The sequence below is a fragment of the Engystomops pustulosus genome, chromosome 3 (assembly GCF_040894005.1).
Source record: "Engystomops pustulosus chromosome 3, aEngPut4.maternal, whole genome shotgun sequence".
NCBI classification, from domain to species: domain Eukaryota; kingdom Metazoa; phylum Chordata; class Amphibia; order Anura; family Leptodactylidae; genus Engystomops; species Engystomops pustulosus.
Genome location: NC_092413.1, coordinates 216,810,176 through 216,825,726, shown reverse-complemented (window position 1 = coordinate 216,825,726; position 15,551 = coordinate 216,810,176). Strand labels below are relative to the sequence as shown.

The 15,551-nt window shown below is 44.4% G+C and overlaps 1 protein-coding gene across 1 annotated transcript in view; it reads right to left on the bottom strand.

Annotated features, from left to right (window-relative positions):
* The window catches only part of PINX1 (PIN2 (TERF1) interacting telomerase inhibitor 1), an 83,705-nt gene that overhangs the window by 54,353 nt on the left and 13,801 nt on the right, over window positions 1-15,551 (bottom strand). The gene's annotated exons all lie outside the window — the stretch shown is intronic.

The following is a 15,551-nucleotide window of genomic DNA, read 5'->3' as shown; positions in this document are numbered from 1 at the left end:
AAACCTATTTTTTATACAAAAACACTTTGGCAGTGTATATACTATGCTCTGTGGGGACTGGGGGAGTGCTAGAAATGGCTCTCCTGCTGACAGGTTCCCTTTAATGATGCCCGAATTTCTTAAGACCTTGTAAACCAAAGATCTTGTAAGTAGAGACCAGAATCTGAGCAGAAAAGGTAAACTTGCCCTGTAACCATCTCCTGCCAAATCCCAGCTCTCTAATCCGACATCATCATAACAGTAATTGGAGGAGAAGTTTATGGGTCGGAGTCACACAACCTCCTCGTCTTACTCATTTCTTAAAGCTCATCAATTACTATGGATTAATCTGTACTGATTCCTCAAAACTTTCTCCACCTGAAGTGATGGATGATGGGAGTTCTTCTCTGGATAGAATACCGCTCTGAACGGCTTCACTTCAAGCAAACCAAGCAAATGGCAAACCTGTTAAGCAACGAGGAAAGTAATTACGGGAAAAAAAACATAGCAGAAAGATTAAGTCACCGCTCTCTAAATGGGTGAGACCGACAGAGATCCCTGTGTCATCTACATGACCTTGAGCAAAACGTGCAGCTAAAAAACACTGAACGATAGAGCGCAAGTTTCTTTGTACGGCATAAAAACCAAAAAAACAAAAACAACCCATAAGACACACATAACATGTATATAACAGTGGCAGATCATAAACGCAACTATACAACAAGGCAGAACTGGCCAACGGCTAAGACTACTGTCAGCGCATTGCCCGAAACGCGTCCGCAGGAGAGTTTTCTCCCCTTCACATTTAATATGGGTTTGTCTTTATTTTATTTGTCTAATGGACCGAAGGGCACATTTTAGTTTTGGTGATGCTGGAACATGTTCTTCTTCCTTTTCAGGACAATTACAATAGTACAAGAAGATGTTCTCTTATTAGAGCGGAGGCTGCTTACTCCATCCTCCCTCCGAATACACTTTGTCACATTGAAAATTGACCCCAAAATTCCATCTTGCTATCAAAGATGGACAGCAGCTCCCTGAGGACCAAACACGCAACCTGCAGAGGGAATCACCGGTCCCCGCAAACACACAGGCAACCTGCAGAGGGAATCACCGGTCCCCCCAAAACACACAGGCAACCTGCAGAGGGAATCACCGGTCCCCCCAAAACACACAGGCAACCTGCAGAGGGAATCACCGGTCCCCGCAAACACACACTGCGGGGGAAGCACCGGACACACACACACACAACCTTCGGGGGGGGGGAGGGGGGGGGGACACCGGACCTTTGGATTTTTAAAATATTCTCAACAATTTCTTCCCATGGGCATTATCTATTCTCTCTTGACAACATCCATTTTTATGAAGCCAACATGGAAGTTTATTGTAGAGTCAGAAGAAACAACCTGAAGGAGCAGTTGTGTGTCGAATGTCGGTAGGCAGGGTTCACACTACAGTTTAGATCTCAGGGAAGTCATGTTACATTCGGTCCGGTCACGCCCGTCACCTGCCTCAGATTACCAAAATAACTTCCTCAAACTATGACGAGGGAGAAAGTTTAGTACCTCCAAGAAACCGGCCGGCTGTGATCATTGTGGTGTTGTGTAACAAGCCATGGAGGAAGCCATGGTGCCCGGTGACTGAGGAGGTTGTCGGGGTCATGGAGGAATGTGGAGGGGTGTGTGACCCAGAGACACAAGTATTTATTTAATTATGTCATTACGGCAGCTGCTCCTCACCTCACCTTCTGCTTAATCCGAGGGTTTGGCATGTAGGGGATCCACCCATTACAACACCTGCTCATCAACATGACGCAACGAGACAAGCACCCAAATAGGCCGAGAACGCAGGGAAATGTCTCATGGGGAGGCCTCCCACCCAAGTACAGAGGAAAAACATTCAGAAAATTGTGTGCGAAAACCTGGTACGCAAGAGCCTATCTTCCCGGTGCCAATATGGCCAACTTCATAAAGTTCACAACAACAAATTGCAGCCTCTACGTGTGTGACCTAGACAGGTGTCTCAGTGGAGACTAAAGCCCTGGATCCACATCAGGTCATGTTTGCTGAAGATGACAGTAGTAAACTTTTAGCTTTTCTCGTACACCTGCTAAGTAAATATCACCTTACAATTCTGGGTGAAGAACAAACTGGAGTCTGAAGTTTTGCACGTAGATAATGTGACAATTGGACTTTGCATATGGAGGATTTCTACAACCTTCCCTCCAAACTGGTGGCAGCTCAAAAATTGGAATTTTCACAAATATCAAAATTTGGACTTTCATATTTATAAACTAAAAGTCACTGTAGTATCACAATCTTAAATACCAAACTCAAACGAGCCTGCACCCTTGGGAATGTTTGAACAAGCCCCCCGGTGTAGTGGTTGGTGGAAGGTCTCCGCAATGTCCCATCAATGGTTCAACATAACGTCAATACCAAGCCGCTCTGCACAGTTGGACCCAAGGTAAAAGTATCGAAAAATCAACCAACGTTGCAAACTTCATGATCAACGGGGACTGGAAGACTGTTCCCAAATATTTCCGGTTTCTGGTTTTTAACCAGTCCAACTACAGTCTCCTGCAAGAGAAACCAAGCTAGAGATACCTTCTCCCAGAAGAACGTCCGGATGGGTATACTTAAGGTGGAAAAGTTCCTCAATTCTCTTACCAATGACCCATGTCCCTTATAATGTCCTCCTCCTTCCACCAGTATATATTGGTTGGCCATATGCAGACTCATGCCCGATGCTAATGTGTACTGACCAAACACTTCGGCAGAGCCTATGGGTCTGTAGTAGGCTAATAACATCTTCTAGATGCAAAGTTTCCTTCAGTAGAATGATTTCATAATATTATAATCCACAAGACCAAGTCTTGTTTCAATGAATGTACTACAAGCGATTTGGGCAACAAATATTTGGGCCGAGATGCTGCAGAGAACTTTCTAACAGGAATCAAGAAGGTATTAAAGTAGACCTTGTCATATTGCGTCAAAGAAGAAGGGTGAAGAACCATCTGTTTTGACCCAAATGTAGTAGCCACAGAAATTTTTAAAATGAAGCATTAAAATTAGATCCCAATCAGTATGGCTGATGATCAGGGGGATCTGGGAATCACATTTTTGAACATGTTGAATATACAATCAAGGAGAAGTCTCAGCGTCTCTTTGACGCAACAGGTCTGGCTCCTGCAATCGTGAAGGCATCCTCAGGATCCTCGAGCAGCAGGAGAAAGTCATCCCATTTCTTCACATGAACTCTCCAACACTCCAGCAGGTCTGTGATGATGTCCTTAGGAGCAGTGACATCATCAGGATTCCAGTTTGGCCAAGTCATTGGTGACCAGATTGGAGAGTGCATCCACCTTTCCTCTAGTAGCTTGTATATTTCACGGCAGCCAAGGCGGAGACAGAGGAAGTGAGTCAGGTCGCAAGTTGGCAGGAATCCTGGAGCCTTCCAGAAACATTCATCCAAAAATGTGCTTCAATTCAGTGGAATTATGTGACATCTTTATTAAAATAAAATAGATGAACCAACTCGCCTTCCCCCACTGGGATGAATCAGAGTATGGAACTTCTTGCTGCACAGGTAGACATCAGAGATGAGCGGACCCCTGGCCATTCACAGCTATGCCTAGCTACTAGGGATGTAAAAAGCCACCTTACTGTCTGTTCTGTAGTCCATCAAGCAACATTTCATGGTTAGATGGAGCTGCTGGAGGACACCAAACAAAGTTGGGTCCACTCATCTCTAGGGAACGTGGTCAAGAGTGTGGTACAGCTCAATGAAACCAACCCAACTTTACTGTAGATAATTCAAGACATCCAACGATTAAACCAACGCGTTTCAGGTGAACTAGACACCATTAATCATGTCCGACTTGCCACCCAAGACGGTCACCACTTACTCTAACACAGATAATCAGGGAACACAATGAAGTAGCAATAAAGTTATTCAGTTAATCAAAGTTCATCGAGCTGGACCACACTCTTCATTCTTGGACATCTTTATTAACCCTGCAATTATTCAACGTCAGGAACATCATTAAGATCCCGTCTTGTCCGGCCTTGATGCCACTGATGTATCTCAGTTTGCAAGTGTTCATTCTTTTTCTAATGGACTGCATATGATGGAGGTCGTAGTATGTGGAGTATCGATTTCAGAAAGTTTGACCAACTATTTAAAATGGTGTCATCCTGGTCCTCCATGATGGCAGATGTTGGGAGGGAAAAGATCCAGTGCATGGATTTCTTTTGTGCTCAAGAGATACCGTAAGTCATTCCCGGAGAAGTCAGACAGTGGCTCTGTACCCTCTCCAAGACCAGCTGAGCATGCATGTACACGGGGTAGTCAAGCAGGCGTTCCACCAAGAGCCGTCCCATGAGAATCGCTGGCTGTAGACATTGCACTACAATGCACATTGATGAACCATTTTGGTAAATTCTTGACTATCGGAACTCATCAGGGTGCGAGTTCTTAGGCTTCTTTTGTCGGAAAGTAACGTTAACTTCAAAGTCCACCCGGCAAGTGTGTTTTGAAGGAAATCCTTACACCTGTGAGCATTTGGTGATCAAAACGCATAGCTCACTATGTGCTGATTGATTTTATATGATGATTTAATAAAGAAGAAAGAATTTTTCATAAAAAAAAAAAAAAAAAAAAAAAAAAAAGGTGCTGGATCGTTTGAATCTTTTTCATTGTTACTTTGCTACCCCAATGCCTCACGTTTGATATTTCACAAGAGACATGACATATTAGTAGACGCAACTGAAGGAGCGGTCCGACACCTGACCATGATGCTATATCAGTAGGGTGACTACTTTGGGGGCGATGTTTTGGGAGGAGCACTGCACCCATGTCATCATTTTGAGAGTTCCGCTTAGGACATCTGAGGTAACAAGTAACACGCAGCTATATACATGTCACCAGCTTGCAGGACCTTCATTAGGAAGTTCTTCTGTGCTTAAGTGGAGTATTTATTAAATTCTACATTTTAAATGAAATAACCCGTCTTGTGGCAAAATTCGACATCTGCATTGAGTGTAGGCTTTCCCATCTAGACCATATTCTGTGGATATGTGCAGGCCCTGAAGGGAGGAGCATGACAATACATACGTTCTGGTAAAAAAATTTGGGCCCTGCACAATGCATTATTCATTGAATTAGCTTTGAATGGAGTGTTCCTTTAAAAGGGCCAAATGTCATTTTATTACATAAATGTATCTACTCCGGTTTAGTATACCAGTATGTAGTATTACTATTACAATCACAAAGCCAAACATAACAAATAACCCAAGACACCAGCATGACCATTATGTGCCCCCCTAGCTCCCAATAGCCATATTGCCCACGCATAGTAGCCAAGTAACAGCTGACACTTGATCAATAGTCACAACGTCAACCAGGAGCCAATAGTCACATTTCCTCCATTTTAGCTAATAGTCACAATGTCCTACATTAGCCAATAGTGACAATGTCAGAGGAATTGCTACCAATTGTCACAGTCTTTTCTGTAGACCCTTCCTGTGCTCTCTTTTCTGTATGTCCATCATTAGAAGGACAGGCCACAAAAAGGAGACATTGTAAGGAGTGGGCTACAGAAAAAGGGGGTATTAGCTCCTTCACTTATAAAGGCCCCTGTCTGTAGCCACATGATGTATAACCCCTCCATTCAAATGACCACCCTCTACCCTTCTGTAAGTTGTGGGAAACGCCCTCCCCCACCAAACAGCCTTTTCCCCATTCCCACGTAGCAGTGTTCCCCTCCTCTGTGCGGCAGCTGTATACGGCTCAGAATCAGACAGATGTGATGTCATCAGATTGCCCCTGCCCTGCATACAAATGGTGCACAGAGTAAAAGTGATGAGAACTACTACTGCAGGGGAGCAGGGAAAGGCGAGTATGGGAGTAGTGGTAAGGAGACTGCAGGGAGATGGGCCCCATAACACAAGACCATAGGCCGGATTTGGCCCTTGGGTCTTGTGTTTTTACGCCGATGCTCTATAGTGTGGAAGAGAACAAGGAACATTTCCTGCTGCTGACATGTTGCCTTTTATTATAAAAAAAAAATAAAAAAATTTCTAATTTCAAAAACAGGTTCGCACTTAAGGAACAGCAGCTTCACACCGGGCAACATCTGTTCTCCTAAATACTCCTCCAACCACCCCATAAATATCCCGGCAGTGACAGCTCCTGTACAGAATGGGCCACAACTAATCATTTACAGAAGTATTTACCTACAGTACAGGCAGTCCCCGGGTTACGTACAAGATCGGTTCTAAAGGTTTGTTCTTTAAAGGTTTAAATTCCCATCTGGGCATTTAAATTTTATGGAATTCATTTGCCATATGTAAACATTTCTTTAATTGGATGTTATTAAAAAAAAATGTTCCTGTGTGAAGATAATTTCTCATAAATGTAGTCATGTTGTCCCTTCAAAACAAGACTGTATCCTTGGATACGACCACCACACATTTTGGCAGCAGTGGCTAGACATGCGCCATTGAGTCCTGCCTGACCTCCTGGATTCAGCGATCATTACCACAGGACGGCTGAAGGACATACAGTAACTCCCAGACATTTCATATACAAAAACTTTTTGTTTCTTTGGACAATCCCTCCAGCAGAGGTGGCCGTATCCAAGGAGTCAGTCTCGTTTGTAAGGGATCATGTGACTACATTTATGAGAAATTATCTTCATACAGGAACATTTTTTTTTAATAACATCTAATTGAAGAAATGTTTATATAGGGCAGATTAATGAATCTGGATGTGAATGCCCAGACGAGAGGAGAGAATACCCCTTTAAGTTGAATTTGTATACAAGTCGAAATTGTATATTTTATAAGTGAAGCTCCATGCAAATTTTTTGTTTTGTCCCAGTGACAATTGGAGTTCCCAATTTTTTTGCTGTAATGGGACCAAGGATTATAAATAAAGCTTCATTGAAGACACTTTACAGCTGATCAGTGCAGTCTGGGACTATAGTAACATCCAGAGAGGTCCGTCTAAGTTGGGTGTCCTTAAGTAGGGGACTGCCTGTATATTCAATATGAACAGTCATTACAAAAATAGGAGGGGGTGGGATCTGGTTTTTGAGCAGTTGGTCTCCAATGCTACGATAATCCGATTGTAGCATGACTTGGCATTTAAATTGACCTTCTAAACTGTATGATTCTTTTAGGTTTTTTATTTTTAAAGGCCATGTTCTCCGTTTTGGTAATTTTTCCAATAGATGAAAAATGAAACAACTTTGCAAGTCCCCAGTACAAAAAAAAAAAAAAAAAAAATTGTTACCGTTTAGTCTACAGCTCCTACTTTGTCTGATATGTTTCCATGGTAACAGACTACAACCAAACTCTGTGCAGTCTGATCCTGTAGTCACGTTCATCTGTTCTTTTTATTGTTTAAAAGATATAGGTCACCCGATTTTACCCCATTAATATTTCTCCACTCAGGCAGGGTATGAAATAGCCTTTCCAGAATTCCCTCTTTTAAATTAGATCTCACTTGTTTACCGTAAAAAAAAATCTCCTCCAATGTCATGTGCCAATGAGCAGAGAAGAGTCAAGTTTAGAGGCTGCAGGGGAGTCACTCCCTGATTTCTTATCTTTCAGGTTACATCAGGATTGTGGATCTGTGCTCTACAGAGTCTGAAATAAAAGGAATTTAATAGACAAGAATTGGCTTTTTATCTGATGTTCACATTCCCAACTTTGTCTGTAACTCCTTGTATCTCCGCTTCTGTAGATCACAGAAAACCACAAACCTGATAAAATCTGAAAGATTCGATTCTCATCTTTAAAGAATAGTTTTGATGTCATATCAGTTTGTAGGAATTAAAAAAAAAAGGGGCCCAAATTGGGGCATCAGAAGTGACACTTTTGCTCCAGACTCATCTCAGATAAAATATGACTCTTCTCTGCTCATTGTTGCATGACTGAGGGAAATTAAAAAAAAAAAAAAAAAATTATAGGTAAATGGGTGAGATAAAAGAAGGAATTCTAGAAATAATGTTTCATAACTGACCTAAGGGGGCTGGGGTAAAAGCTGGTGACAGGTTCCCTGTAATTGTATTGACAGAATATAATATTTGGAATGTGCAAAGAAAAAAAAATTAACCCTCTCATTCACAGGATCACTGGGGGGTCCAGAGATTGGACAGATTGAACAGTAATTATGTCACCCCAGAACATTCCCTACAGTCTCCAGATTGTATTGGACACAGTGTAATACTCCATTCCTCCTGTGGGGGCAGTGCAGGGAAACTGACCACTTCCTGTCACAGATTAGCGATCACTTGATTTTTGCAGATTTATTTGTTTATTGCCACGAGATGCAAAGAGCGGAAAACTTTTTTTTAATCCTAAACTGCAGATCCAGCAGCAGATTATTTATGGATGAGGGAGGAGGAGGAGGAGGATCTCACAGCTACACGCAGGTTACTGTGATCTTTCTACTGGAGTGGATCTGCCCTCTGAGGCCCGGGGAGGGAGGAATGTGAGATAAATGACTTTCCTAAAGATGAAATTCCAATTTTGTTATACATTTTCTCAAGTCTACATCAAAAGACAAAAACCTTGCCCCCCCCAGCCCCCTCCCCCCCCCAATATGGACTTCCTCATCAAAGCTCTGATGATTCGGTGTCGGGAAGGAACTGCAGCCTCGTAACACAAACAACCGTCCTTCCCAGGACTCACGTACAAGTCACACACATTCCACGAGCTTCAAATACTTTAGGGAGCATAAAAAATAAAGTAAAAAAAAAAAAAATATAGCAAAAAAATAAATAGGATTTCATGAAAATATAAAATTCTACTAAAAATTGATACAATATTGCAGGTGGAATATTACTGTGTATTACTATTATAGCTACTATGATGTAGGGCTGGGGGCCATTCCGGCCAAATATTTTATTCTTAATTAGTTCCGAACAAAAAGTTTATTACACAAATTTAATTTTGTTTTTCCCCCCACATCCACCTCATCAACTTAGGTTTTCCCCTCGCATCTCTCCATGTACTGAATGTCTCTGTCTCTGCCCCATTTGTGCGGCTTCCCTCTTACCTTCTCTGCCGTAAGTTCACACAGTGTAAAGTGTAGCAACCTGTAAAGTGTAGCAACCTGTAAAGTGTAGCAACCTGTAAAGTGTAGCAACCTGTAAAGTGTAGCAACCTGTAAAGTGTAGCAACCTGTAAAGTGTAGCAACCTGTAAAGTGTAGCAACCTGTAAAGTGTAGCAACCTGTAAAGTGTAGCAACCTGTAAAGTGTAGCAACCTGTAAAGTGTAGCAACCTGTAAAGTGTAGCAACCTGTAAAGTGTAGCAACCTGTAAAGTGTAGCAACCTGTAAAGTGTAGCAACCTGTAAAGTGTAGCAGCCTGTAAAGTGTAGCAGCCTGTAAAGTGTAGCAACCTGTAAAGTGTAGCAACCTGTAAAGTGTAGCAACCTGTAAAGTGTAGCAACCTGTAAAGTGTAGCAACCTGTAAAGTGTAGCAGCCTGTAAAGTGTAGCAACCTGTAAAGTTACAGCACAGAAGGGCTCTGGTAACACCCCCCAAAAGCCCTTTGAGTTGATTAGCATAATTTTAAGAGCCGATTTTTAATAAGAAGGCCATATATAAAAAATATTTTAAAAAAATTATCACAGTCCCGGTGCCTGGATCTATGAGTAATGTCCCTGGTTTATCAGGATGGTAGATTTCCTTTAAAAGGGATATCTGACCCTATAAGGATTCAATTAAATATTTACCCAAGCAGTGGGACCCAGAGCCCTCACCTCTGACATGATGCACTGGGATTCCTGGTATACGCCTTTATAGGAAACCTTTAGCAATTAGGGACACTAAATCGCTGGTCTATAAAGACCCGTGGGTGGCTCAGTGTCACACAATCCCCCTGACAGGTTCCCTTTAAGTAACACCAATGAGTAAGTCAGCGCTACACTGTAAGCAGTGGGATCAGAGAAAACCAAATGCCACCATAAAACCGGATGTGTGGAAACCCCTGGCAGCCATGAGGCCGTCACCAAGAATATTATTGTAAGGTTTTGGCTCACCAGGTACCAGGTAAAGGTCACCTCTTACGAGCCCCCGCTCAGGAGAGGGCAGTGTAACGCCCCTTTAAGATATAACAGAGTTTCTACTTTAAGAAAAATGACATAATATAGAAGTACAGGTCTAATCCCCCTCCTCTAATCCCCGAAATCTGACATGCCAATCACCTGCTCCTCTCGGCAGCTCCGGATCCACCCACCTATTAGCCAGACACATTCTGGGTCTAAAACTATATAATTATTTCCTGCTCCCGAATTCAATCCTAACACCTGAAGGCAGAACATTCACCCAATACCCGAGAGGTGAATAGGAGGATGTGACTGAGCCTCAAACTGCCGGCTCCTTGTGTAAGCACAGAACCAGGTACCAGGAAGGCGTTACTGGACCTAGATATTACACATGGAGAAGACGTCCCATGTAGTCCCTGAACTCCTGACCCTATGGAGGCCGCGGCACCGGGGTGACAGGCAGGAGGGCGGAGGGCCCGGCTGGGAACATTGACTACTGAGGCACACGCATGGGGACAACACATGTACCAAAACACCGACCCCACCCGACACGTCACCCAGCACCTACACTTCCCTGTGACACTGCAAATACAGCACCCGCTGGAAAATATCTGACATATTTCATGTTTCCGGATCTCTGCTTGCTGTCAGTGAATGAGAAAACTCCCCATTCCATTCAAAAAGCAGTATAGTGGACATAGCCAGTCCTGCACTCAGCTGAGTGGAGACAATTGTATCCAGCCTGGACAATGCTCTGTGAGAATCTACACTGATACTATGTAACAAACCTACACAAAAGGGAGTCTCTCTCACCTGAAAAGAGGAGACCATTGTAAGCAGTCTAGACAATGCTCTGTAAGCTAAACAGATGACCAGCTATGTACAGGGTTTGTTACATTGTATCAGTGTTGAGCGCAGGCTGTGGGGCTCACAGAGCATTGTCTAGACTGGATACAATTGAGTCCACTCTGCCGAAAGTAAGGCTATCAGTGTGTAGTCAAAGAGACAAATTGTATCCAGTCAAGGCAATGCTTTGTGAGCTAAACAGCCCGATACATTGTAGCAAACCATGGCAGATGCAGTTGGTGTGTAGCTCACAGAGCATTGTCTAGACCAAATACAGATCTATTCAGTTCTTGTTTGAGAGCAGGACTAAAATGTACCAGTAAGAGCTGAACAGACCTATGGTTGTTTGCTACAATTCATCAGGCTGTTTATCTAGTCTAGACAATGCTCTGTGAGCTTAACAGCCTGATGAATAGTAGCAAACAACCAAAGGTCTGTACAGCTCTTACTGGTACATTTTAGCCCTGCTCTCAAACAAGAACTGAATAGATCTGTATTTGGTCTAGACAATGCTCTGTGAGCTAAAGTTGTCTTCACTCAGCCTAGACTCTACAGTGAACATAGATTGTCCTGCTCTCAGCGGATTGGAGGCAATTGTAGTGGAGAATGCTCTGTGAGCTAAACAGACTGATACATTGTAGCAAACAACCACAGAACTGGACAGCGCTACATCTAGTCCATAAAAGAACTGCATAGATCTGTATCCGGTCTGGACAACGCTCTGCTAACACATCAGTAGCATCTACACAGATCTCTCAGCTGATTTGCTACAATTTATCAGTCAATTCTGTATTATCCCAACACATCCAACGGCGAGGGTTAGGTCCGAGGGGAGAAGTTCTGGTACATATACTTCAAGTCTTTCTCCAAGTACGAGGGTCGGGGTCCTCTGCGGCAGCACCACATGTGACATGATGCCACTGCCCTATTCTTCCTCCTCTAAACGGAATTCCATCTTGTTATCAAAATGGAAACTGAATACGGTGTACAATTACATAGTCTATGGAGAGGGCAGGGGTGAGTCACAGCAGCTAGATTACATAGAGGTCTATGGAGGGGCGAGGGCTGAGGCACAGCAGCTAGATTACATACATGCCTATGGAGTGGGGAGGGCTGAGTCATAGCAGCTAGATTACATAGAAGTCTATGGATAGGTGAGGGCTGAGTCATAGCAGCTAGGAGATTACATAGAAGTCTATGGGGGCAGGGGCGAGTCACAGCAGCTAGGTATTCTCACGCATCTACTTATTTATCGACTTTTAAACTTTACAAGTCACACAGTGACCGTGTTATTTCTCATGTACACGAGCAGTACTAGGGCCTAGGTGAGGTAAGTCGGCTCCTCAAACCTTCATTCAGCCATTCTTCAATGTTGGGCTTCTCGATGCCATCGTACTACCGAGGAAAGACTAGTTCCCTGTTTATATAATCCTCTACTACTATTTACTATGAAGTGGATGCGACTTCCCCTATAACAAGCGCCGCAGCGTCTCGGTCACGTGGAAGAAGTCTGTAGTTTACACGAGCAATAAACAAAAGCGAGAACGTAATTACATTTATTATCCTGTATATACCAACAGCCAGGGCCGGCCAGGGAGAGGGGGACCCGAGCATTAATGATTCAATCACTGCGTCAGGACATGGCAGCTTCTGTATGGGGGTGTAGTCAGAGGGGTCAGAGCGCCCATGCTGACCCCTGACCACTGCTGGCTATGATAGAAAGGTGTCAGGACACACAGGACATGGCAGCTCGATGTGTATGGAGGGTGTAGTCACAGAGGGGTCAGAGCGCCCATGCTGACCCCTGACCACTGCTGCCTATGATAGAAAGGTGTCAGGACACACAGGACATGGCAGATCACTGTGTATGGGGGGTGTAGTCACAGAGGGGTCAGAGCGCCCATGCTGACCCCTGACCACTGCTGGCTATGATAGAAAGGTGTCAGGACACACAGGACATGGCAGCTCGATGTGTATGGAGGGTGTAGTCACAGAGGGGTCAGAGCGCCCATGCTGACCCCTGACCACTGCTGCCTATGATAGAAAGGTGTCAGGACACACAGGACATGGCAGCTCGCTGTGTATGGGGGGTGTAGTCACAGAGGGGTCAGAGCGCCCATGCTGACCCCTGACCACTGCTGGCTATGATAGAAAGGTGTCAGGACACACAGGACATGGCAGCTCGCTGTGTATAGGGGGTGTAGTCACAGAGGGGTCAGAGCACCCATGCTGACCCCTGACCACTGCTGGCTATGATAGAAAGGTGTCAGGACACACAGGACATGGCAGCTCCCTGTGTATGGGGGGTGTAGTCACAGAGGGGGCAGAGCGCCCATGCTGACCCCTGACCACTGCTGGCTATGATAGAAAGGTGTCAGGACACACAGGACATGGCAGCTTGCTGTGTATGGGGAGTGTAGTCACAGAGGGGGCAGAGCGCCCATGCTGACCCCTGACCACTGCTGGCTATGATAGAAAGGTGTCAGGGCACACAGGACATGGCAGTTCGCTGTGTATGGGGGTGTAGTCACAGAGGGGTCAGAGCGCCCATGCTGACCCCTGACCACTGCTGGCTATGATAGAAAGGTGTCAGGACACACAGGACATGGCAGCTCGCTGTGTATGGGGGGTGTAGTCACAGAGGGGTCAGAGCACCCATGCTGACCCCTGACCACTGCTGGCTATGATAGAAAGGTGTCAGGACACACAGGACATGGCAGCTCACTGTGTATGGGGGGTGTAGTCACAGAGGGGTCAGAGCGCTTATGCTGACCCCTGACCACTGCTGGCTATGATAGAAAGGTGTCAGGACACACAGGACATGGCAGCTCACTGTGTATGGGGGGTGTAGTCACAGAGGGGTCAGAGCGCTTATGCTGACCCCTGACCACTGCTGGCTATGATAGAGAGGTGTCAGGACACAGGACATGGCAGCTCGCTGTGTATGGGGGGTGTAGTCACAGAGGGGTCAGAGCGCCCATGCTGACCCCTGACCACTGCTGGCTATGATAGAAAGGTGTCAGGACACAGGACATGGCAGCTCGCTGTATATGAGGGGTGTAGTCACAGAGGGGTCTGACCCCTGTTCCATTATGATGTGTACATGCTCATTGTAGGGACTTCCAGCAGTGTAACATGGAGTAATGGAAGAGGACACCTGGAGCTGATGGAGCACATGGAGGGGTCATACCTGTTTTGGTGGATACAATGCGCCTGTGAGTGAATGGTGTGCTCCAGTATATGTGGTGTGGTATGATGCTGTACACACAATACTGGTACACTGTATACTCTAGTGTATACGGTATATTGGTACGCCGGTCCTATATACGACCTGTCAGTCAGTCATCCCAGCATGCAGCAGGCCTCTTCAGCCCGAGCTATAATTACCGGGGGATAATTGCATCATTGCTTGTGTGTTTAAGAGCACTTGTCAGTAGGACCTGGGGCCAAACACAGTGGAGCTGCATAATTATCCGCCCCTCATAATTACACCCCCGCCATGTCTCCCTCTGCACATCTTAATGGAATGATATTAGAAAGGGGGTGAAACTCCGCTCAAGCAACGCAACTAAAAACTCTTCCGACCTCTAAATCCTCACAATGCCCGAGGGGTAACATGACTGTGAATGACAGTCCCTCCACACAGCGTCCGCTATCACAGCCCCAACACGGGGGTGCGCCCCCTGCTGCTACCATTACACCTGGAAGCCCTTACAGACCGAAATACTGTTACTTTTATATTAACACATTCAGATATGGGATTGTTTTTTGCAGGATGATGTGCATTTTCTGAGGTTGTTCATCTTTAAAATTTAGAAGTGGTACAACGCAAAGATAAAAATTGTAAAACATTGCAATTCCCCCCACATTACGCGTACAGAATACATTCTTTTTACATGATCATTTTAGAACAGAAAAATCAGACCCAGAATCTTCGTTTTCATTTGCTAAAGTTGTCTTAGGACTCGCTTTTAACAGGATGGGCTGCAGTTTTTATCGGTACCATTTTTTGGAGTGACTGATATATTGATCACTTTTGCTCAACTTTTTGGGGTAAACATGTTGCTTAAAACACACACACACACACGGTATATCTTAATAATTCAGATATTATACTAATCCATTATGTTTTCATGATTTTGAAAAGTAAAAACAGTTTTCAAATTTTCCTTTACAAAATCAACCTGAGACCATTTTTATCAACATCCTGCCGCTCCACACTTCTCTGCATTGCTCGTGATTAGTGGTCTCAGCAGTTGTAGCCTCACGGATCAGCTAGAGCTAAGAAAGTAAAATCCATCCTGATAAACCAGGGACATTACTCATCTTCTTATATGTGTTATCCATGGCCTCCTTCCTTCCAAAATTTTTTTTTAAATTATACGAATGAGCCTTATGGGCTCTGAGGGGTGTTACCAGAGCACCTCTGATGTAGATTCACAGGCTGTTAGACTATGCAGAAGCACTTTCCTCCCACTGCGTGAAATTACTGCTGGGAGGATGGGGTGCAGTGCAACTATAGTTCGCAGGGGCTCTGTTAATGCGCCCCAGTGCCCTTTAGGCTTATTAACATAATTTCAAAGCTTATTTTAGAAGGAAGGAGGCCATAGTTAACAAATTTAAAAAGATTACCATAGTCACTGTGCCTGGATCTATCAGTAAGTGT